The sequence below is a fragment of the Drosophila teissieri genome, chromosome 2L, assembly GCF_016746235.2.
Source record: "Drosophila teissieri strain GT53w chromosome 2L, Prin_Dtei_1.1, whole genome shotgun sequence".
Lineage (NCBI taxonomy): Eukaryota > Metazoa > Arthropoda > Insecta > Diptera > Drosophilidae > Drosophila > Drosophila teissieri.
The window spans coordinates 26377824-26404128 of NC_053029.1; the positions used below are offsets into that span (position 1 = coordinate 26377824).

At 42.1% G+C, this 26305-nt stretch overlaps 1 protein-coding gene across 1 annotated transcript in view; it reads right to left on the reverse strand.

Moving 5' to 3' along the window:
- Positions 1-26305, reverse strand: part of LOC122626232 (kelch-like protein 10) — a 168651-nt gene that overhangs the window by 64401 nt on the left and 77945 nt on the right. The window lies entirely within an intron of this gene.

Below are 26305 nucleotides of genomic sequence, written 5' to 3' on the forward strand. Positions count from 1 at the left end.
CGCACGGCCTTTCGTAGCGTCTCGGTGGTCGCCCTACGCATCGGAACGATCTCGGTCCACTTGGAGAACCTGTCCACCAGGACCAGCAGCATCGAATTGCCGTGCTTTGACCTCGGCAAGGGGCCTACAAAGTCCGCACATACGGTGGCCCATGGTTCTTTCGGCACCTGTGTCAGCATTTTTCCGGCTGCTTGCAGCTGGTTGGGCTTGTATCTCATGCAGCTCTCGCAGTTCCTCACGTATCTTCTGACGTCTCGGCTGCATTCCTGGCCAGTGGTACCTGGCTGCCACCGTCGCCATTGTCTTCCGACTTCCCAGGTGTCCTGCCGTCGGCATGTCGTGGTTCTCGGCCATGACGCGCTGCCTCTCCCTGGTTGGTACACACAGCTTCCATGACACCACATCCTCGTTTCCTGCCCGGTGCGAAATGTGCCTATACAATTGGCCGGCCCCCTCCAGGTATTTTTGGGGATCCTGCTTCATTTTTCTCCGCATCTCATCTATCCACCTGCATTCCTGCTGCCCGTCCGGTTGCACTTCTTCCTTCGCCGTTATCCTGCGGCTCGTTTCCTGCAGCGGCTGTCTCGATAGGGCGTCCGCGACGAGCTGAACGGCCCTTTCTGTATGAAATCTCGAAGTCGAATTGTTGGAGCTCCGATCCACCTCGCGATCTTTCCGGACGGGCTCTCGATGCTGTTCAGCCACTTCAGGGCCATGTGATCCGTTATCACTTTGAAATGGTAGCCCTCCAGGTACGGTCTTAATTTCCTGACAGCCCACACTATTGCTAAACACTCCTTCTCTGTTGCAGAATAATTTTTCTCCGCTCCGTTCAGAGCTCTGCTGGAGTAGGATATGACCCGCTCGCCTTGCTCGGAGTGCTGCGTGAGGATATCGCCCAGCACGTAGTCGCTGGCGTCCGTCTGTAGCACGAACGTCCTTGTGAAATCGGGGCATGCCAGGATCGGGTCGGCGACCAACCAGGTTTTGACGGCCTCGAATGCTTCTTGGTGGGCGTCAGTCCATTCCCATTTTGCTTGTTTCTTGAGGAGTGCGTTCAGCGGTTGTACCAACGTCGCAAAATCCGGTACAAAACGTCTGTACCACGACGCCACTCCTAGGTACTGTCGCAGCTCCTTCACGTTTCCCGGGGGCTTTAGCTGAGCTATTGCCGCTACTTTCTCCGGATCCGTTCCGATGCCCTGATCCGTCACTCGGTGGCCCAGGTATTGTAGCTCCTTTCGTAAGAACTTGCACTTATCTGCGTTAACTTTCAGGTTTGCCGCCCTCAGCCTCCGGAAAACCTCTTTCAGGTTGCGCTTATGTTCTTGTAGTGTCCGTCCGATCACAATTATGCCGTCCTGGTACGCAAATGCGTGTGGCATCATCTCGGGTCCTATCACCTGGTCCAACGCTCGCTCGAACGTTGCCGATGCGGAGTGCAGTCCGAATGGCATTACTTTCCACTGGAATAGGCCCTTTCCCGGCACCGTAAATGCCGTATATTGCCGACTTGCCGCTGCCAACGGAATCTGCCAGTTCCCGTCCTTCAAATCCAGACTGCTTATGTATTTCGCCTCCCTTAATTGATCCAGAATGTAGTTGATCATTGGCATCGGGTACGCGTCCTTCACGGACTTTGGGACCATCAGAGCATCCAGGTGTCGGCACTCGTACGGGCGGACAAACATTCGTAGAGCTGGAGTGCTGTTCTCCCTTATCCTCTCCAAGATCTCTTTCTGGGACATCCCCAAAGGCCGCATTAGGGTCTGCATGTCCACCATGTAATCTTTGAAGCACTCGCCATGCCGCTGCTTCCCCTGCCTGACCTGGTCTACCAGCTTCGTCATGAAGCCTCTGGGCAGGAAAAATTCTTGGAAGCTGTGGATAAACTCTGCCCATGTCTCCCAGAATCTGTTTTTGGCGATGAACCACTTTAGGGCCCTGCCCTTCAGCAGTTCCGGCATTGCTCGCGGGATTTGGTTGATCTCCAGGCCGTACGTCATTGCTGACCACTCCACCTGCTCCAGGAACTCCAATGGCTTGTCGTGACCGTCGTACCGGAAGCTCCACTCCCGCACCTGTTTCGCCACCTTCGCGTAATCCGGAGGGGCTACCCTTGCGATGACTCCCGCCTCTCCCTTCTCTTGCGGCTGCTTTCCCGCCGTTCACTCCCGGTTTCCTGCCTTTCGGGTCTGCTCCCGCTGGCCTCCATCATGCTGAAGACATCGAGGCTCCTCATCAGGCCTTCCACGCCGGTGACTTTGATTTCCGGGGCCGGTCTCCTTGCGTACTCCCTTTCCAACGCCTCCAGTATGGCGACCGTTTCGGGCTCGTCTGTGGTCTGCTGGATAAATTCGGACAGCGTCTTCCGCATATCCTCGACCAACCCTTCGAGCTTAATTCCTAGGGCGCTCGCTATTGCGGGAAAGTCATCCCTCTTCAGGCTGTATAGCCACGATTTCCCCATCTTCTCCTCTGTTTTTTGGTCAGGACAATCACGGTTGGGCGCCAGATGTAACGAACTGATTTTCTTATTTCTGCTCGCTACGAAATGCAACGGCTAGCTCAGAGAGTTTGTTTGTTCGTCCCACCAAATTTGTGATTTGTGTGATTGCCCGACCAAGAAGAAGACAGATTCTGAGATTTAAACCACCTTTATTTAACGTCACTTGCTGAACAAAATTCGGTGACCCTCGCCGTCGGATGCGCGTCGTCGCTCCTTCGTCGTCCTTCCTTCGTATGCCTGCGTCGCTTCCGATGGGAATCCGTACCGGCTCGCCTGGGGCTTAGGATGTTATGGGGCAGGGTGTATCGTCCGCGAGATAAGCTAGCGCTCCTCTCCGAACCACCGTTGCGACCACTGACTCCACCGTCCCTTCCTGCGTGTGCCAGGCACTTGTCGCCCTTGCCGAAGGATAACCTGCGGGCTTGACCGGGGCTTAGGATGTTATGGGGCAGGGTGTATCGTCCGTGAGATAAGCTAGCGCTCCTTTCAGAACCACCGTTGCGACCACTGACTCCACCGTCCCTTTCTGACCACGCTAGGTCCTGGTGTTCGCTCGTCCTTCGCTGATCTTCACATGCGGAGATCCACTCTGGATGCTCGCTTGACGCACTTGTGTTTTCGTTGTTTCACTGTCAGTCGGTATTGACTGACCGTCCGTGTGGCGTACTTTCACTGACCTCCGTGTACTTCGCGTAACTTTTCGACCGACGGTATGGCTGTATGGCCCTTCGCGTACTTCTTCTTGACTGTCTGTATGGCTGTATGGCCCTTCGCGTACTTCTTCTTGAATGTCCCGAGCTGCGCCGGCGCCGTCCCTTATATCGGCTGCGGGAATCCCGTTATTTCCCCTTTTGCACACGGCTCGCTCGAGTCCAAGGTCCAAACATGTCCCGTTAGTTCACGGTGCGTCCTCTTTGTGCCTGTCCAAAGTCCGCACCGTCACCGTATGACCTCTACGCCCTTGGCGGGTTTGAGTCCAAGGTCCAGCGCGGTACCGTTAATTCACGGTCTCTCCGCTTTGCCGGGGTCCAAGGTCCATTATTTACCGTTTGACCTGACCGCCCTTGACTCCTCTCGCATTCCAGCCGTCTTCGCTGTTGCTACGCCGATCTCCTGCACTCGGATTTGTGGGGAGTTATAAGACTCCTCACACGATCATAAAATCGCCCAGCCGAAATAACTATTTTACCTAATGCCAAGTGTCGCGGTACTCAACCATTACGTGAACAACAAAAACGAACAGTGTACAAATAAAAATGCACAGAACAAAACAGATACAATTCTGAATTTTTATTTTATTTATACTAAGACAGATAAATAAAACCCGAACCCAAGAGAGCTGAGAGAGTTACTAAAACAAATAAGCAAATACGAGCGGCGGGCGGATTTTAAGGGAATTTAAACTGGAAAATAACATACCGCAGCGGCCACCACACCATTTATTTGAAGTTCATTTCATATTTTAAAACGCAAGTGGGGGGCATCTTTGCAGAAAATTTTGCAAAACCAAACAAAAACAAAAACGCGCTTCGGGCAACCTACATATTGTTACAAAAACAGTCAAGGTTACGGGGACCCGTCCATGAGGACCCCACAAAACCTAAATATTCTACTACAGGAAGAAAGTGACTACGCCGCCATGTTTAACCGTTTGCTTCACATGGTGTCTTTGAATCCGTTCTCCGGGTCTACGCCAGCAGTATTGTTTACCATCTGACTGGAAACGGTTGAACTTGGACTCATCAGACCAGACAACACGTTTCCAATTATCTGTGGTCCAATCTTTGTGCTCTCTCGCAAATTTTAGTCGCGCCTTAACATTTTTTTCGGATAATGCAGGTTTGTTTATTTATCAGCCGCTGCATATCCAATGTTGCGCAGAGCTCTTCTGGCAGTCCACTCGCTAACGTTTTCGTTTATGGCCAAAGATGCTTCTTTAGGCGGCGGAAATATAATGGTCTGGGGATGCTTCACATGGTGGCAAGTCGGCCCCTGCATTTAATAGATGGCATTATGCGAAAGGAGGACTATCTGCATATTTTGCAAACCCATCTTCCCAATTTTATGGAGAAATGTGCGTATTCGGAAGAAGATATTATTTTTTAACAAGACGGCGATCCGAAGCACACAGCGAAAATTGTCAAGGAATGGATTGGTGAAAAAAATTTCAAGTTGATGGAGTGGCCAGCACAAAGTCCTGACCTCATTCCGATTGAAAATCGTTGGTCAATCGTGAAACGAAGGCTCGGGCAGTACGACTCAGCCCCAACAAACATGACTAATCTTTGCGAGCGTGTACAAGATGAATGGAACCGAAGGAAGTCATTGAAAACTTGGTAGAGAGTATGCCATCTCGAGTAAATCAAGTAATTCATAATAAGGGGCTATGGACAAAATATTAAAAATTAATTTTTTCTTTATTTTCTTATAACGTGCAACAGTGAGTTTTTGCGACTTTTTTTGGTTTGTATTTTCTAAGTCTTCGCTGAATACATATTGTTACGGTTTTTTTTGTCCTATTTGTTACGAATAGGATAGGTAAACAAAAATAAAAATAGTCGAGTTCCCCGACTATCTGATACCCGTTACTGAGCTAGTGGAAGTGCAAAGAAGAGTTTTTGGCGGTTTGTGGGCGTTAGAGTGGGCGTGGCAAAAAGTTTGTTAGCAAATCGATAGAAATTTACAAGACTAATACAAAAATGAAAAAATATCAAAACCTTTTTCAAAAGTGTGGGCGTGGCAGTTTTAGGCGTTTTGTGGGCGTTAGAGTGGGCGTGGCAACATGAATCGACAAACTTGCGCTGCGTCTATGTCCCTGGAGTCTGTATGCTTAATCTCAACTTTCTAGCTTTTGTAGTTCCTGAGATCTCGACGTTCATACGGACGGACAGACAGACGGACAGACAGACGGACGGACAGACGGACATGGCCAGATCGACTCGGCTACTGATCCTGATCAAGAATATATATACTTTATATGGTCGGAAACGCTTCCTTCTGCCTGTTACATACTTTTCAACGAATCTAGTATACCCTTTTACTCTACGAGTAACGGGTATAACTATCTGATTACCCGTTACTCAGCTGTCAACACTGACAGTTGTTGGCGGTATGTGGGCGTTAGAGTGGGCGTGGCAAAAATTTTTTTGGCAAATCAATAGAAATTTTCAAGACTAAAAAATGAAAAATTATCAAAACAGTTTTTAAAAGTGTGGACGTGGCAGCTTTGGGCGGTTTGTGGGCGTTAAAGTGGGCGTGGCAAAAAGTTTTTTGGAAAATCGATAGAAATTTAAAAAACTAATACAAAAACCAGAGAGAATGCTATAGTCGTGTTCCCGGACTATCTGATAGCCGTTAGAGCGTTAGAGCGGGCGTGGCAAAAAGTTTTTTGGCAAATCAATAGAAATTTAAAGACTAATTAAAAAATGAAAAATTATCAAAACATTTTTCAAAAGTGTAGACGTGGCAGCTTTGGGCGGTTTGTGAGCGTTAAAGTGGGCGTGGCAAAAAGTTTTTTGGCAAATCAATAGAAATTTTCAATACTAATTAAAAAATGAAAAAATATCAAAACATTTTTCAAAAGTGTGGGCGTGGCAGCATTGGGCAGTTTGTGGGCGTTAGAGTGGGCGTGGCAAAAATTTTTTGGCAAATCTATAGAAATTTACAAGACTAATACAAAAATGAAAAAATATCAAAACATTTTTTAAAAATGTGGAAGTGGCAGTTTTAGGCGGTTTGAGGGCGTTTACTCTACGAGTAACGGGTATAAAAAGCAAATCATTTTTTAAAAATGTGGGAGTGGCAGGTTTGTGAACGTTAAAGTGGGCGTGGCAAAAAGTTTTTTGGCAAATCGATAAAAATTTACAAGACTAATAGAAAAATGAAAAAATATCAAAACATTTTTCAAAAGTGTGGGCGTGGCAGCTTTTGGCGGTTTGTGGGCGTTAGGGTGGGCGTGGCAAATATTTTTTTGGCAAACCGATAGAAATTAAGGAGACTAACACAAAAATGAAAAAATATCGAAACATTTTTCAAAAGTGTGGGCGTGGCAGTTTTAGGCGGTTTGTGGGCGTTAGAGTGGGCGTGGCAACATGAATCGACAAACTTGCGCTGCTTCTATGTCTCTGGAGTCTGCATGCTGAATCTCAACTTTGTAGCTTTTGTAGTTCCTGAGATCTCGACGTTCATACGGACGGACAGACGGACGGACAGACGGACATGGCCAGATCGACTCGGCTATTGATCCTAATCAAGAATATATATACTTTATATGGTCGGAAACGCTTCCTTTTGCCTGTTACATACTTTTCAACGAATCTCGTATACCCTTTTACTCTACGAGTAACGGGTATAATTATTGGATTACCGGCTTTAGTTTTGTTTTTATAGATGATGAAAGTCGAGAGTTATGAACATGCACTCACTTTTGCTCGCCACTGTAGCTGTTTTATACCGATCGCCGAAGATGTAACGTTGACATACCCAAATTACAAAAAGTCTTTTGACCTAACAACTGATGCGTCTGGCTACGGACTGGGCATACAATGGCAACGCGGAAAAGGACTCTGATGCAGCCGCTATCCACAGTGAAGAGTCCCCCACATATACCACTGACGCCACAGACAAACCGGTGCTTTGGGAACCACAGTATTTTGGAAGAATAGCCTATTATCCAACAAAAACCTATAATTTGTTTAACACATGAACTTAAATTCTCCAATCCCAGCACATTATTGCAAAACATTATAGATGCACTACACGCCAACGAAGCCAACGCACTTCAGCCAATGCACTCCACGCATGCGAAGGGAAGCCATCTTGCTTTCACTGTTTATCTTTTCAACTTTGCCAAATCCGGCCGAAGTCCCAAAGGTCCATTTCAAATGGCTTAGTAATGGCCTAATGGCCTAGTAATTCCGCTTCACCTTAAACGAAGAATGGAATAGACATGATTTTATGGCAGAAGGAGGACGAAAATTCGGAGCCACTGAATCCCGATGGGAACACAGAAGCCAATAAACTAAGTACTGGGGGACAAGAAATCCTTAAGAATATTCAGACACACATTGAATGACGAGAATTACAAAAGCTAAAGGTGAAGGCCAAAAGCCTCTAGACATACTGATGCTGATAAGTTATTCTTCAATTATAAGAAATTGAAATTAATAAAAGTTCGAATTAATATTTCAACTTGCTAACATGAGCAGAATGCCTCCAGTGTCATCATATCTGCTAATTCATTCTGTAATTAAGATTTTATGGGTAACCTTATTTGTCATGATGAGGGATATAGGATCTTTAGGGATACTCGCACGTCTTCTCCATGAAAATAAGATGAAAAAGGTCATGTCCATGATTCGCTAATTTCCAAGTATAAGTTAAGAAAATTAATGAGTAAACTTATGTCGGTATAAGTCTTGAGTGATGATTGGATCACCCTAGAGTCTTTATATGCAATTTCTGCATAAGAGCCTTTAGGGGTTGTGCTTCATTCCCATTGGTTCCCGGTATGGTGGGATATGCTGTTTTTGCTAGTGTCAGCACTTTGCTGGACGAGCGGTCGGCTTGACGGCCGCGGTTAGCTCTAGTACAGTTGGTTAAGTTTTAGTTTTCATAGACCACTGATTCAATAAAGAGCACAAGCTCATAATTCGAAACTCCGGCGATTCGCCGTATATCTTTTTACATATTATCACGCTATCTAAGCCTCTAGGCCAGATAGGCTAGGATAATCGCCAGGTCTGTCATTCACGGACAGAAGTCACCCAATTTGGCTAAATTGGCCTGATAAGACCAAGCCCAGTGACGTGCGCTATATATTTTGATTAGAGATATAGAAAAGTTATAAAGCTCATGAAAAAGCTTATTTGAAGAAATTTCGTGACCCTATTATTGACGAGTTGAGTTTTAACAGAAAGGTTCTCCTCATGACATGCTTCATTTTCGGAATAAATCTTTATATTTCTTTCTTAATCGTCTTTATCTGAGGTATATCCAATTTTAGTCCTTCTGTGTCAAGCTTCTTCACCGCTTCATACTATATAAAAAATCTGAACAGTTTTTCCGATACAAATTTTAACAAAAAACGAAGTAAAGTTGACCTGGTGTTAAAAAGATTATTGGTGTGTAATTTTATGGCAGTTAATTTGCTCAAGATCAATAGTATACAAAAGTTACTCTCTTTGGTCTCTTTGCAGAGGATTTCATGTTTTACATGTAAAACATAACGTTTTACATGTTATGTTATTTCACTAATGTTTCTATATTGTATTGTATGTGTTTCAATGTAATTCAATAAGTTTCGTTGTTTCCATATTAATCTATTATTTAAAGCTGCAGCGCTCCAACATTCCGGCACTATTAAAGGACTGCAGTTCCTTGATCCGTGGGATTGGAGCCAGTCTGTGAATTGCTATTTTAAAGATGCCGGTTACGGTTTGTACCTCTCTCACTCGGACCTTGCGGTCGTCTCTCGCGATTACTCGGGTGACGCGCCTTAGATGCCATTTCTAGGGCGGTGTGTTGTCTTCGTGTATCAGCTAAGTTCTAAGTCTCTAAGTTGTTGGCCTCTGTTGTCCATTGTGATCTTTGCCGGAGGCTGAGCACATAGTCCCTGTACTAGCTGTGCCAAACCCGCAGCTTGAGCTCCGAGAGCTGGCGCTACCGCTTTAACCACCGCGCGTATTCGCGGGCTGCATGGTTACAGCCTGACCCAGCAGCAAATGGCCTGGCGTTAGTGGCTCGCCGTCGTTGGGATTGGTGCTCTCGGCCGCCAGTGGCCTGGAGTTCAGCAGCGCTTCGACGTCGACTAAATGTGTGTTGAGCTCGTCGTGTGTAAGGTTGGCGTTGCCGTCCCCTCTCACCAGCTTCGCTGCCTTGACTGCCGCCACCCGCAGCCTCCTGAAGTATGGGGTTCTGGGTGGAATGAAGATCCACTCCACTCCTCTCTCCGCGGCGTAGTCCTGAAACTTCTCCTTCTGCTTCTGGAACACTGTTTGCAGATCCTTTAGTACGTTGCTCGCTCCTACAAAATTTGTCGCATTGTATTGCGTACAATTGATGAAAGTTTCGACACGAGGAAACAAAAGAGGAAATTTCGCATCGAATTGGGTCGATAATTTCAGTAGCAGAACCGCATAACATACGATACTACTCGAATTTTAGAGAAGCAAAATCGTTGTTCTATTAGTTCTAAAATTCTAATTAATATTGCCTGTTCATAAACTACTTTGTGAACTAAAACACATTTTTTGTTTTCTGAGCTTTGTACTTCTGCGCAGAGCTCAAACACAGTCGTGTAAGAAGCTTGGATCCTTTATTTAATCTATACATGCACCTCTAAATGCAATATCAGCTGAGTTCAACTCTCACGGTAAATTTCGCCATATAACATGAAACATTAGAGCGCTCTTCAAATGCAGCAAGATAATGACGCTGGCTTTCTTTGTAATCAAGAAAGGGTTACTTGACAGTTAGACCAAAAGTTCACCCTGTCTATGTTAAATTTGGACAGAACAGGAGCAATTTGTGTCCACACAGTGCTTAGCAAATGCGCAGCGCACAACACAAGACGAGAAATAGTCTTAGTTGCCAACGTCTCTGCCAGCGACTCTAGATTTTGCTGTTAGCAATACTGTCTCTACATCACGCAACATCCATAAGCGTCACTCGAAGCGTCTGAATATGAAACTGCCTCAGGCGAGGCAGTTTTATTCTGCTGAGATCACGTAAAGTATATAACCTAACCTATAACCTAAATCCACTCTGTATAAAGATAGGCAGGAATCGCCTTGTCCCCATCTAGGTTCTGTTTCCACAATTTTTGCAGCAGAATTTTTGCTTTTGTGATAAGTGTACATAGCCATCCAAGGAAGTCGAGAAGCAACTTACAAAATGTTGCGCTTCGTCGGCTTTATCAATATATCTTCATAATTTCATATAAATTCGTCTTCACTGAACTTGTTTCAACGACCTTTAATACTTTTTCGTCCTCATCAGTGCACAACTTTGGATGATTAGAAGCCCATTTTGCCAATGGAAAACCTCCTGACAGTAATGTTTCTTTAACTTGGCAAATTTCTTGTAGACTTTCATATGTGTCAGCGCCAGCAAGCATGTCATCTACATAAACAAAATCTTTTATGACAGCTGCTGCTACTGGATGCGATTGAAGGCAATTTTCTGGTAATCAGCAATGTCAACTTGGCGATACATTTTAGAAATGTCGGATGTTACAGCGAATTTATTTAATCTAAAATTTAGCAATGTTAAGAAAAACTCCCTCTGAATTGTCGGCCTAACCATGAGAGTTTCATTTCTTGAAACAGCTGTTGATGTTTGGCTTGAAGCATCAAACACGACTCAAAGTTTGGTTGAGGTGCTTTCAGGACTCAAGACCCATTTATGGGGGATGTAGTAATGCTGTCTATTATATGTAATAGATACATATATGACCCAGATCTTTGTACTTTTTCATAAATGTAGGATACATATCTGACAGTACATCGTCTTTACTTAACTTGCGTTCGAGCTGAATACTAGGAACCTTTTAAAATGGGAGCCTGGCCAAAAGATTTCCTCCAATGTCTCGAGAGAAAGCTTTCCATTTTTTGAGCTACTATATTACAGCTCAATTGTCGATGATTTAATTCACCGCTATATTTGCTGGATACTATCCAGCCGAACAAGGTTTTTTTGATTGAAGCTTTGCACCTAATTTAATTTGCCTGACGCACAGCAAATCAAAGAATGCTTCCGCTCCTAGCCACAAATCAATCTAAGCAGGTTTATGAAACTCTGGATGGGCTAACTCTATGTTTGCAGGTGTTTTCCATTTGTCAGAAGGCAGCATTTGCCAAGGCTGAAACGAAGATATTTATTTAATACACAAAAAATCGGTTAAAAAACCATACGAATTTAAGCGAGACTGGACATAAGCGTATACTTTGCGTTTTATTTATGATTATACCCGTTACTCCTAGAGTAAAAGGGTATACTTGATTCGTTGAAAATTATGTAACAGGCAGAAGGAAGTGTGTCCGACCATATAAAGAGTCGATCTGGCCATGTCCGTCTGTCCGTCCGTCTGTCCGTCCCTATGAACGCTTAGATCTCAGGAACTACAAAAGCTAGAAAGTTGAGATTGAGCATACAGACTTCAGAGACATAGACGCAGCGCAAGTTTGTCGATTCATGTTGCCACGCCCACTCTACGCCCAGAAATCGCCCAAAGCTGACACGCCCACACTTTTAAAATATGTTTTGATATTTTTTCATTTTTTTATTGGTCTTGTACATTTTTCTCGATTTGCAAACAAATTTTTTGCCACGCCCACTCTAACGCCCACAAATTGGTTGAGCTCTTGAATAATATTTATGAAGTAGGGAATGATGAGACTTTGTGCACACCCGACACTTTGAAGCTTTACAATTTGAATCCATATGGCAACTATTTAAAGAATTTATGCATAGTTTATTAGCATTTACGAATGCAAAACAATCTGTCACAAAAATTAAGCTAAAAGAGGGACACGGATCAATTTTGTGTTCCAGGCTCTGACGATAATTGCAAGTGAATCCTGTTTTCTTGCTAGATTTCTGCAAATCTTGATTGCTCTGTGCAACCGAAAACGAAGCTATACTATTCCCCTTTGGATTACCTTTAGGCGTGCCTTTCGCCTTCGTTGACTCTTCAGCTGCTAAATATTGATAGCGCCTATTTAAATGAGTGGCGCAATCAGACCAGAAAGGCAGCTTGTCGTGCGATAACAGCGACCAACAAATGGCAAAAACTGTGTTAATAATTGATCGCAGACCTCCTGGAGATGCCTTTGCCATGCTTGGCAGAATTTGTTGTCATAAACAGCATCAAGAGTCTCCCAAGCCTTTTGATAATTACTGTCTGACAAATGAAATGGTTTGACCACTCCTAACCCTTTATCTGATAGACATGATAGCAAATAATTAAATTTTTCTACCTTCGATAATGAATGATCGGCATCAACCAATGTATTAAATAGGCAGCTAAAATTTCTATAAGCTGAATGCTTGCCACTAAATTTTGGAAGATACATTTTTGGATATTGAGCATGATGACTTGTACTAGCAGTGACAGTGCACACTTCAGGCCTGTTTTGCTTAACAGCATTTAAAACCAAAGCTTTGCTGGCAACACACAAATCCTAAAGCGGCCCTCTTTTGACACCACCCGGATCATAACTCTCTAATTGAGTTTGTAGGCATATTGCCTTTTCAATATATCCTTCTAAAATCGAAAGATATTGTTTTATGCTCAGACGAACTCTTCATGCGCTCAATATCAAATTTCAAGAGATCTAATATTTGAACCATTATTGCCATGTGCTTAGAGCTGCTTGCTGGTTTGGAATCGTTTTCATTGCCCATGATTAGTAACTTAAATTTACAAGCTTACGAACTTTAATGAGAATAAATGCTACGCGATGTCCAGCAATCAACAACAAAAATTAATGTTTAATGTACAACTTAACAGTTATACCCTTTCACGTATGTTTACAGGGTATAAGCTACGTAAGATGTAAGTGCTCAGCTGAAATAACGCACCAATCAATGCACCAAGAACAGTCGACTTCTTTGCTAAGCGACAGAAAATAGCTGTAATCTCACAGCCGCTATCACCAAAGCGGAACAAGCAAATAGCCAAGTTCAATGACCGAGTAAGCGACTTTGAAATTTGTGTACAACAATTGCAGCAACATCTCTACATTCTTGAACAATAACTGCAATACTACAAATGTAACCAGCAATTTCCGAAAATTTAATATCAATATGTAACGTATGTGAAGTTGCTTTATTGTATTTGTTTTAGTTCAAAGGCTTTCGTTATTATACCCGTTACTCGTAGAGTAAAAGGGTATACTAGATTCGTTGAAAAGTATGTAACAGGCAGAAGGAAGCGTTTCCGACCATATAAAGCATATATATTCTTGATCAGGATCAATAGCCGAGTCGATCTGGCCATGTCCGTCCGTCTGTCCGTCCGTCTGTCCGTCCGTCTGTCCGTCTGTCCGTCCGTATGAACGTCGAGATCTCAGGAACTATAGAAGCTAGAAAGTTGAGAGAAAGCATACAGACTCCAGAGATATAGACGCAGCGCAAGTTTATCGATTCATGTTGCCACGCCCACTTTAACGCCCACAAACCGCACAAAACTGCCACGCCTACACTTTTAAAAAATGTTTAGATATTTTTTCATTTTCTTATTAGTATTGCAATTTTCTATCGATCTGCAGAAAAACTTGTTGCCACGCCCCCTCTAACGCCCACAAACCGGCCAAAATTTTTTTTAAATTTTTTTCATTTTTGTATTAGTCTTGTAAATTTTTATCGATTTGCTAAAAAACTTTTTGCCACTCCCACTCTAACGCCCACAAACCGTCAAAAACTGTCAGTGCTGAAGACTCTCCTTCGCACTTCCACTAGCTGAGTAACGGGTATCAGATAGTCGGGGAACTCGACTATAGCGTTCTCTCTTGTTTTTATGTATATGTACATATGTATGCGCATTTCTACATACAAGTATGCACATATGTATATGTAGTGGTTGGATCCATATTAATCTATTATTTAAAGCTGCAGCGCTCCAACACTGTACGTTGTTCACTATTGTCTTGCAATGGCAGAACTTTCTCAACTCCGATCCATTCGGCGTTTTTCCAATTCCGCAATCTGTCTGCAACTTGACGATTTCTCTGTTAAATATTGCGATGTAGCCAGCCTCTGGTTCGAATATCGTTTTGATGAATCCTGCATTCTTCGTCTCACATTCCGCCTTCTTTCCACCTATCAGTCTTCTAATGCATTTTTCATGAATTTTGTCATTTGTCATATATATATATATATAGTAATATATTTCGCCCTCATGAATCGCCACATAATTTGGAGTTATCGCAAATTCTGTTATTCATGGGAAGAGCGATAACTCTACACAAGGAAAATGTTTCCTTCTTAAAAATAGAAAATCTGTGAATATTACAGCACAGATTGTTCATGGTTGCTCTTTACTCTAATAACTCATTATGCCCTGGTTTGCAAGTTCTTGAATACATTATTTCGTTTCTCGAGATTACACCTATCTTGGCTAATAAAAGGCTCTCGGTAACATCATTTAGATTCAATCCCCGCATGTAAGTGAAATTCTATCGATGTATTCTATCCTATAAATTCTCTTGTCTTCCTTTTAAAATGTCTTACTTATGCCATTTTTGTAATTATTTACGAAAGTGTTTACCCAACTCTGTTTCTCATTTATATCTCTTGTCAAGTTTTTGAACATGATGTTAACCTTGCTGCCTGCCTTCTCCTGTGAGCTTATGTATTTTTCCAACCTCTCTTCCTCTTCCTACATTTTCCTTAATTTTGCTTCCAGATTTTCTGCGTCGTCCACATCTAAATTTCCTGTTGCAGATTTAACCACCAAACCCAGTCCATTGATGTTATCTACCAACACCTTGTGTATAGAGAGCCTGAGAGTGAGTTTGCCCCTTCTATTTTCTTTCCAAAATATTGTGTTGCCTACCTGTACCGCTTCCTGTCTATCTGCATTAGCTGCCTCAATTCTCCTAATTTTTTGATTTCACCCTTTCTTTCTTTTATTTTTTGGTATACTTCGGCGTGAAATGCATTGCATTTCTGCAAATAATCGTGCTCATTATTGAGTGCCACGTTATTCAGAAAATGATGCGTTCTGCCTGTAAAGAGTTCTTGGGGTGTCAGCTTTGTTGCTGAATGAATAGCATTATTGTATGTTATAAATGCCTCGTCTATTCCCTAGTGGTTGCTCTTCAAGTGATACTCTTTAACGACATCTTCCAGCTGACTTTTCTCTTTTATATCCGGCAATAGGGTTGTACATCTTATCGACCTTTATAATCTACTATAAACAAAATATTAGCTTATTAGGTTAAGACCAACTCCTCTGGTATCAGCAATGTCACCGTCAAAGCTATTTTCTGTCCAAGTTATCCTCATTTTATTTCCAAATGGAATTTGTTTTACCACCTCAGTCGTTCCCTATTTTCTATAACCATCTATTTTCTATAACATATATTCGGTTTTCTCTGCATTCGTTGCCACTTTTAAGTCGTTTTCTAAGACGTTAAGCTTCGGTTGGACTCTGCTCAATGCGTCCGCAACAACGTTGAAGGAACCCTTATTGTATTCATAGTCATATTCTTCTGTATTAGCCAGGTTAATGGCCTATCATCTCTAAATATTTGGAACTGGGTGCCATACAAATATTGCCTGAAATGCTTTTTTGACCATATTATGGCAAGCATTTATTTCTCTATGTTATCGTAGTTTGTTTCGGATGTTGATAGGGTTCTACTTGCGTATGCTATTGGTCTGTCTGTTCCTAAATATCCCTGCGATAGAACTGCTCCAATAGCATAGTTGCTGGCATCCGTGGTCAGGATGAATGGTGTTTCAAAATCGGGAAATTGTAAGATCGGATCATTGTATAAAAGGGTCTTACAAACCTCAAATGCCTCTGTATACTCCTCATTTATTTGTATTGCTTTTTTTTCTTTTAAGTTGCTTCATCAGTGGCTTAGTTATTGCAATAATGTCATCCATATAAATGCGGAAAAATTTGCACAGTAACTCCCCAAAAATGATTTTCATCGACCTCTGAAAAGTTGCGGGAGCATTGTTAAAGCCAAACGACATCCGCACATACTCGAAGTGTCCTCCCTCTGCGGAGAAGAAACTCAATTTGATGATACTCGCTTGCTAAGTCCATAGTCGAGATGTACTTAGCTCTTCCTAAATTATCCAGTAGGTCACTTATTATTGGTAATGGGTATCTATCCCATTATCTTCCTATTGTCCACTACCATTCGCCATACCGGAGCACTCCAAGGTGAATGGCTTTGTCAAATTATTTTCTAACTTCTCTAGTTGTCTTCTCAGCTCCTGTCTTACCTTAAACGCATACCTATATGGTCTGGCGTAGATGGGAATATCAATCCTTGTTCTTATTTGAGGCTTGACCGCAATTGAAAAAAACAAGTTTCCTCCTTTCTTATGAAATACCCTTGGGTATTCCCCAGAAATTCTGTGTTATTCTAAGAGCTCATCTTTGTTCAAGTACTCTGTCCTGATCTTGTGCTCTTTGCTCCTTCTATATTGTTTAGTTCAAATTGTTGTGTTGTTTTAAATTTAACAACATTTATCGGTTAATCTAAAAACAACTCCTGATCTATAAATGATATGTATTTACTACTTCTAACAAGCTTTGTCCTGATACTGGGCTGTAAAACTCTTTTATTATGATTCTGCTTAATAAAAAGTATCCATCTTGTAATTGCACCGGAACAGATATAACTCTTTTCGACTCGTTCTGATGGTCTATATGCGTCTATATGGGTTACCCATCATCAAGTATGGAAACCCGAGTCCTGGCCCTCCATTAATATTCGGCATGGTAAACGGCATTGAAAACGGAGGTTTATTATTTCCTCCCCACTGGTATTGCGACCAAACACCTGTTTCCAGTGTCTGGGATTCCATCAACCCTTGTGTTTTCGGTTCCGGTCAGTTTCTTTCCAGAGCAACTAAGTTTCTCTCTCTGCCAGCTATCTCGTAGTTCGTTACTATATACGGCCAAATGACGTCTGATGATGTAAGCTTGACTCAAGTCACATTTTCACCAGTAATCAGGACCCAGATCGGTATAATAGGGAGAAGCTTAACTCGATACCCACTGCTCAATTCCACTCGTAAGCTATAGAGTCAGTTAAGTCCGCTCAAATAAGCTTAGAGCTTACGCCCACAACGCCCACAAATTGGTTGAGCTCTTGAATAATATTTATGAAGTAGGGAATGATGAGACTTTGTGCACACCCGACACTTTGAAGCTTTACAATTTGAATCCATATGGCAACTATTTAAAGAATTTATGCATAGTTTATTAGCATTTACGAATGCAAAACAATCTGTCACAAAAATTAAGCTAAAAGAGGGACACGGATCAATTTTGTGTTCCAGGCTCTGACGATAATTGCAAGTGAATCCTGTTTTCTTGCTAGATTTCTGCAAATCTTGATTGCTCTGTGCAACCGAAAACGAAGCCATACTATTCCACTTTGGATTACCTTTAGGCGTGCCTTTCGCCTTCGTTGACTCTTCAGCTGCTAAATATTGATAGCGCCTATTTAAATGAGTGGCGCAATCAGACCAGAAAGGCAGCTTGTCGTGCGATAACAGCGACCAACAAATGGCAAAAACTGTGTTAATAATTGATCGCAGACATCCTGGAGATGCCTTTGCCATGCTTGGCAGAATTTGTTGTCATAAACAGCATCAAGAGTCTCCCAAGCCTTTTGATAATTACTGTCTGACAAATGAAATGGTTTGACCACTCCTAACCCTTTATCTGATAGACATGATAGCAAATAATTAAATTTTTCTACCTTCGATAATGAATGATCGGCATCAACCAATGTATTAAATAGGCAGCTAAAATTTCTATAAGCTGAATGCTTGCCACTAAATTTTGGAAGATACATTTTTGGATATTGAGCATGATGACTTGTACTAGCAGTGACAGTGCACACTTCAGGCCTGTTTTGCTTAACAGCATTTAAAACCAAAGCTTTGCTGGCAACACACAAATCCTAAAGCGGCCCTCTTTTGACACCACCCGGATCATAACTCTCTAATTGAGTTTGTAGGCATATTGCCTTTTCAATATATCCTTCTAAAATCGAAAGATATTGTTTTATGCTCAGACGAACTCTTCATGCGCTCAATATCAAATTTCAAGAGATCTAATTTTTGAACCATTATTGCCATGTGCTTAGAGCTGCTTGCTGGTTTGGAATCGTTTTCATTGCCCATGATTAGTAACTTAAATTTACAAGCTTACGAACTTTAATGAGAATAAATGCTACGCGATGTCCAGCAATCAACAACAAAAATTAATGTTTAATGTACAACTTAACAGTTATACCCTTTCACGTATGTTTACAGGGTATAAGCTACGTAAGATGTAAGTGCTCAGCTGAAATAACGCACCAATCAATGCACCAAGAACAGTCGACTTCTTTGCTAAGCGACAGAAAATAGCTGTAATCTCACAGCCGCTATCACCAAAGCGGAACAAGCAAATAGCCAAGTTCAATGACCGAGTAAGCGACTTTGAAATTTGTGTACAACAATTGCAGCAACATCTCTACATTCTTGAACAATAACTGCAATACTACAAATGTAACCAGCAATTTCCGAAAATTTAATATCAATATGTAACGTATGTGAAGTTGCTTTATTGTATTTGTTTTAGTTCAAAGGCTTTCGTTATTATACCCGTTACTCGTAGAGTAAAAGGGTATACTAGATTCGTTGAAAAGTATGTAACAGGCAGAAGGAAGCGCTTCCGACCATATAAAGCATATATATTCTTGATCAGGATCAATAGCCGAGTCGATCTGGCCATGTCCGTCCGTCTGTCCGTCCGTCTGTCCGTCCGTCTGTCCGTCTGTCCGTCCGTATGAACGTCGAGATCTCAGGAACTATAGAAGCTAGAAAGTTGAGAGAAAGCATACAGACTCCAGAGATATAGACGCAGCGCAAGTTTATCGATTCATGTTGCCACGCCCACTTTAACGCCCACAAACCGCACAAAACTGCCACGCCTACACTTTTAAAAAATGTTTAGATATTTTTTCATTTTCTTATTAGTATTGCAATTTTCTATCGATCTGCAGAAAAACTTGTTGCCACGCCCCCTCTAACGCCCACAAACCGGCCAAATTTTTTTTAAAATTTTTTTCATTTTTGTATTAGTCTTGTAAATTTTTATCGATTTGCTAAAAAACTTTTTGCCACTCCCACTCTAACGCCCACAAACCGTCAAAAACTGTCAGTGCTGAAGACTCTCCTTCGCACTTCCACTAGCTGAGTAACGGGTATCAGATAGTCGGGGAACTCGACTATAGCGTTCTCTCTTGTTTTTATGTATATGTACATATGTATGCGCATTTCTACATACAAGTATGCACATATGTATATGTAGTGGTTGGATCCATATTAATCTATTATTTAAAGCTGCAGCGCTCCAACACTGTACGTTGTTCACTATTGTCTTGCAATGGCAGAACTTTCATAACTCCGATCCATTCAGCGTTTTTCCAATTCCGCAATCTGTCTGCAACTTGACGACTTCTCTGTTAAATATTGCGATGTAGCCAGCCTCTGGTTCGAATATCGTTTTGATGAATCCTGCATTCTTCGTCTCACATTCCGCCTTCTTTCCACCTATCAGTCTTCTAATACATTTTTCATGAGCTTGGCTTAGAATTTTGTCATTTGTCATATATATATATATATAGTAATATATTTCGCCCTCATGAATCGCCACATAATTTGGAGTTATCGCAAATTCTGTTATTCATGGGAAGAGCGATAACTCTACACAAGGAAAATGTTTCCTTCTTAAAAATAGAAAATCTGTGAATATTACAGCACAGATTGTTCATGGTTGCTCTTTACTCTAATAACTCATTATGCCCTGGTTTGCAAGTTCTTGAATACATTAATTCGTTTCTCGAGATTACACCTATCTTGGCTAATAAAAGGCTCTCGGTAACATCATTTAGATTCAATCCCCGCATGTAAGTGAAATTCTATCGATGTATTCTATCCTATAAATTCTCTTGTCTTCCTTTTAAAATGTCTTACTTATGCCATTTTTGTAATTATTTACGAAAGTGTTTACCCAACTCTGTTTCTCATTTATATCTCTTGTCAAGTTTTTGAACATGATGTTAACCTTGCTGCCTGCCTTCTCCTGTGAGCTTATGCATTTTTCCAACCTCTCTTCCTCTCCCTACATTTTCCTTAATTTTGCTTCCAGATTTTCTGCGTCGTCCACATCTAAATTTCCTGTTGCAGATTTAACCACCAAACCCAGTCCATTGATGTTATCTACCAACACCTTGTGTATAGAGAGCCTGAGAGTGAGTTTGCCCCTTCTATTTTCTTTCCAAAATATTGTGTTGCCTACCTGTACCGCTTCCTGTCTATCTGCATTAGCTGCCTCAATTCTCCTAATTTTTTGATTTCACCCTTTCTTTCTTTTATTTTTTGGTATACTTCGGCTTGAAATGCATTGCATTTCTGCAAATAATCGTGCTCATTATTGAGTGCCACGTTATTCAGAAAATGATGCGTTCTGCCTGTAAAGAGTTCTTGGGGTGTCAGCTTTGTTGCTGAATGAATAGCATTATTGTATGTTATAAATGCCTCGTCTATTCCCTAGTGGTTGTTCCAGCTGACTTTTCTCTTTTATATCCGGCAATAGGGTTGTACATCTTATCGACCTTTATAATCTACTATAAACAAAATATTTGCTTATTAGGTTAAGACCAACTCCTCTGGTATCAGCAATGTCACCGTCAAAGCTATTTTCTGTCCAAGTTATCCTCATTTTATTTCCAAATGGAATTTGTTTTACCACCTCAGTCGTTCCCTATTTTCTATAACCATCTATTTTCTATAACATATATTCGGTTTTCTCTGCATTCGTTGCCACTTTTAAGTCGTTTTCTAAGACGTTAAGCTTCGGTTGGACTCTGCTCAATGCGTCCGCAACAACGTTGAAGGAACCCTTATTGTATTCATAGTCATATTCTTCTGTATTAGCCAGGTTAATGGCCTATCATCTCTAAATATTTGGAACTGGGTGCCATACAAATATTGCCTGAAATGCTTTTTTGACCATATTATGGCAAGCATTTATTTCTCTATGTTATCGTAGTTTGTTTCGGATGTTGATAGGGTTCTACTTGCGTATGCTATTGGTCTGTCTGTTCCTAAATATCCCTGCGATAGAACTGCTCCAATAGCATAGTTGCTGGCATCCGTGGTCAGGATGAATGGTGTTTCAAAATCGGGAAATTGTAAGATCGGATCATTGTATAAAAGGGTCTTACAAACCTCAAATGCCTCTGTATACTCCTCATTTATTTGTATTGCTTTTTTTCTTTTAAGTTGCTTCATCAGTGGCTTAGTTATTGCAATAATGTCATCCATATAAATGCGGAAAAATTTGCACAGTAACTCCCCAAAAATGATTTTCATCGACCTCTGAAAAGTTGCGGGAGCATTGTTAAAGCCAAACGACATCCGCACATACTCGAAGTGTCCTCCCTCTGCGGAGAAGAAACTCAATTTGATGATACTCGCTTGCTAAGTCCATAGTCGAGATGTACTTAGCTCTTCCTAAATTATCCAGTAGGTCACTTATTATTGGTAATGGGTATCTATCCCATTATCTTCCTATTGTCCACTACCATTCGCCATACCGGAGCACTCCAAGGTGAATGGCTTTGTCAAATTATTTTCTAACTTCTCTAGTTGTCTTCTCAGCTCCTGTCTTACCTTAAACGCATACCTATATGGTCTGGCGTAGATGGGAATATCAATCCTTGTTCTTATTTGAGGCTTGACCGCAATTGAAAAAAACAAGTTTCCTCCTTTCTTATGAAATACCCTTGGGTATTCCCCAGAAATTCTGTGTTATTCTAAGAGCTCATCTTTGTTCAAGTACTCTGTCCTGATCTTGTGCTCTTTGCTCCTTCTATATTGTTTAGTTCAAATTGTTGTGTTGTTTTAAATTTAACAACATTTATCGGTTAATCTAAAAACAACTCCTGATCTATAAATGATATGTATTTACTACTTCTAACAAGCTTTGTCCTGATACTGGGCTGTAAAACTCTTTTATTATGATTCTGCTTAATAAAAAGTATCCATCTTGTAATTGCACCGGAACAGATATAACTCTTTTCGACTCGTTCTGATGGTCTATATGCGTCTATATGGGTTACCCATCATCAAGTATGGAAACCCGAGTCCTGGCCCTCCATTAATATTCGGCATGGTAAACGGCATTGAAAACGGAGGTTTATTATTTCCTCCCCACTGGTATTGCGACCAAACACCTGTTTCCAGTGTCTGGGATTCCATCAACCCTTGTGTTTTCGGTTCCGGGTCAGTTTCTTTCCAGAGCAACTAAGTTTCTCTCTCTGCCAGCTATCTCGTAGTTCGTTACTATATACGGCCAAATGACGTCTGATGATTTAAGCTTGACTCAAGTCACATTTTCACCAGTAATCAGGACCCAGATCGGTATAATAGGGAGAAGCTTAACTCGATACCCACTGCTCAATTCCACTCGTAAGCTATAGAGTCAGTTAAGTCCGCTCAAATAAGCGTAGAGCAGAGGAACAGATGTCTGAAACAAGCTGGGGACTTTAGGTGATCTGAAACACAAAATTTGTGTTCCTTGTTGACTTTATAAACCACCGCGAAATATATGATGACGGTAAATGTAGATACATCAGATGATCTCTTAAAAGGATCCACTGGTGTCCTTAGGAGTATAGGAGTAAGTGAGCGATCTAAGCGCAGACATTGTGAGGATGCTTCAACCCCGATTTCGAAAAATAGTAAAAGTTTTCAAATTTAATCTAATCAGGCAACTACAATTGACCGAAAACCGTTTCCAGTGGTACCTGCAGAAGCTACGTACAGTAAAGTGATTTTAAACACCAACTCCAGCATGCGGAAAGAGCTGCTCTGTATATAGCCCATAGTAGCGCCACAAGTGCGGCAAGTCTCTTTTGGATCTTTTGTCCCCCGAAGATCCGCTCAGGATTTAGCATCAGAAGCGAAGCTCCGAGAAATGTGTTTCACTAACGAATATCCATTTCGATTGATTACTTAATAGTCCAAACATTCATATTTTTTCTATAATACATAAACATTCGTCCAAACCATCATAATTTGTTCAATAATATGAACAGTTTACATTGCCACGACTTCTGTTCCGATCGGCTAATGCTTAAGTCTTCTCTTTTGTACTTCGGTGAGGCGTCAACATACTCAAAAATGAAGTATATAAAAATTCTGGCTTTACCACAGCAGTGATATTAGATTGGCGGTCAACAGCTGTTGGGGCCCGACCAAAAAGACGCATTTTTATTTTTATTCGAAACGAACTATTTGAGAATGTCTTTGCTCAAGTGTTCTACTTTTTTAAATTCTTAAAATTTAACCAGTGTTCGAGTATGCCATTTTGAAACACCGGTCATTAATATTGTTGTTTTACATAAAATATCCATATACATTAAAAAAGTATGAAACTAAGTTTAAGGAGTTATTTTATCAGCATACTTTATAAAATAGCAATTGTTTAGTGTTTGTGTATTCACTCCATCTCTGGTTGATGTAAAAATATTTTCGAATTTTTAGTATATGTCAAAAAAACGAAAAAATATCAAAACATTTTTCAAAAGTGTGAGCGTGGCAGATTTGGGTGGTTTGTGGGCGTTAGAGTGGGCGTGGCAAAAAGTTTTTTGGCAAATCGATAGAAATTTAAAAGACTAATACAAAAATGAAAAAATTTCAAAACATTTTTTAAAAGTGTGGGCGTTGCAGTTGTGGGCGGTTTGTGGGCGTTAGAGTTGGCATGGCAACATGAATCGACAAACTTGCGCTGCGTCTATGTCTCTGGAGTCTGTATGCTTACTCTCAACTTTCTACCTTTTGTAGTTCCTGAGATCTCGACGTTCATACGGACAGACAGACGGACAGACGGACGGACAGACGGACATGGCCAGATCGACTCGGCTATTGATCCTGATCAAGAATATATATACTTTATATGGTCGGAAACGCTTCCTTCTGCCTGTTACATACTTTTCAACGAATCTAGTATACCCTTTTACTCTACGAGTAACGGCCACCCGACGCAACGCACGACATTATCGGCAGAGCCCACAGTGGCAGAGCCACCAGACGCAACGCGCGACATTATCGGCAGAGCCCACAGCGGCAGAGTCACCACGACGCAACGCACGACATTATCGGCAGAGCCACCCGACGCAACGCACGACATTATCGGCAGAGCCCACAGCGGCAGAGCCAAAGCAACGCAACGCACGACATTATCGGGAGAGCCCGTAGCGGCAGAGCCAAAGCAACGCAACGCACGACATTATCGGGAGAGCCCGCAGCGGCAGAGCCAAAGCAACGCAACGCACGACATTATCGGCAGAACCCACAGCGGCAGAGCCACAGCGACGAAACCAGCCGAGCCACGATCGGCCGATGCACATGGTAGCCGAAGCCCGACGCCGCCACGTGGTTTTCCACCTCGAGGAGTTGAAATTTGACCGCCGAACTGAACGGATGCCCTCGGGACTCAACATTTTTGGAGATACCACTGGCCACGTGATCAGGAGTAGGACGCCAACCACCCCGACAGTAAGATTACAGGAGGATCAGGACGAAGGACACCTGAGACTGGCGGCCATTATGGATAGGCTGGCCACCATCCCGGAGGAGTATAAAATGGGGTAAGCAAGGCCTCGGGCCGATTCCCTGGTGGGGAAATGTGTGTGTGTAGGGTAACTAGCCGCGAATGAATTCTAGGAGTTAAGATATAAATAAAATACTGTGAATTTATGAGACCGAAACAGTTTCAATCCTTTCTCCCCCACCTCTCCTTTCCTTCCCCCTCCAGCACCGTTCGGGAGCGGCCCCGCGCATCACAGCCGTTTTTCGGACGAGACTTCTTTCTTTCCCCTCGAGCACCGTTCGGGAGCGGCCCCGCGCATCGCAGCCGTTTTCCGGACGAGACTTCTTCTTGGGGTCTTTGGGCTTGTGGATTTCTTGGACAACGTTATTTAGACGTTGACATCTTGGACCTGTCAAACGTTCTGAGGAATTCCTTCTCTTAAATTCATCCGATTCATTAGCGGATGCGTCCCATGGTTGAGGTGCTTGCGCCTGGCTGTCATTATTGGTCGTTCCGTTCCCGTTGTTCTTTTGACGCCTGACAAAATGTGGATTCCTATCATGGTCCTGCTCTTCTTGTTTGTCTTTACCTGGTTTCCCCTGGAAGCCACTCACCCTGCCTGACCATCTCGAATCCCTGCCTCAGCAGGCGTAGGGATGATTAAGAACAGTCTAGTCTGGCCAAAATTGAATAAAAATTCAACACAGTGTTGTGAGATAAAAGTAATGCTTCAACTGCGAATCGAGTTTTATTTCTTAGGATGGCAACAGCTTGTTAATGAGCTCTGCTGAAATTATAAGGCTTGAAGAGGTCGTACGCGTATATAGCCGAATGCCTTCAGACCACATATTCGTCTTGGGTGCCAGAGAACTCTGGACTTGATTATGTCCAGTTGTAAGTCGCACCTAACCTCGGGATTCACAGAAACCTTTTCATACGTGATGATTTGCGGTACTTCCACCTTCCAACTCTGTACCCGATCAGCTAGGGAATTTATTTGTGTTTAAAACTGGGATTTTTGTTGCGCCAATGCCTACCTGACGGCATTTTGGACAAGAGCTTGGATTTGAGCGGGGTCAATGATGTTGATGTCAACCTTTACGTTCCTATGTATAATTACCTGCCCAACTCAATAGCTGTTGGTTTTCATTACACAAATACACTTTCGCCGAGCACAAACGGTCGGCTAATTAAATGTGGAAAGAAAAAGTATGCAAAAAAATATTTTTAATATTAATAAAAAAATATATATATTTTTATAAGATTTATATTTTGATATTTTAATACCCGTTTCTGGTAGAGTAAAAGGGTATACTAGAATCGTTGAAAAGTATGTAACAGGCAATAGAAGGCGTTTCCGACCATATAAAGTATATGTAATCTGGATCAGGATGAATAGTAGAGTCGATCTAGCCATGTCCGTCTGTCCGTCCGTCTGTCCGTCTGTCTGTCCG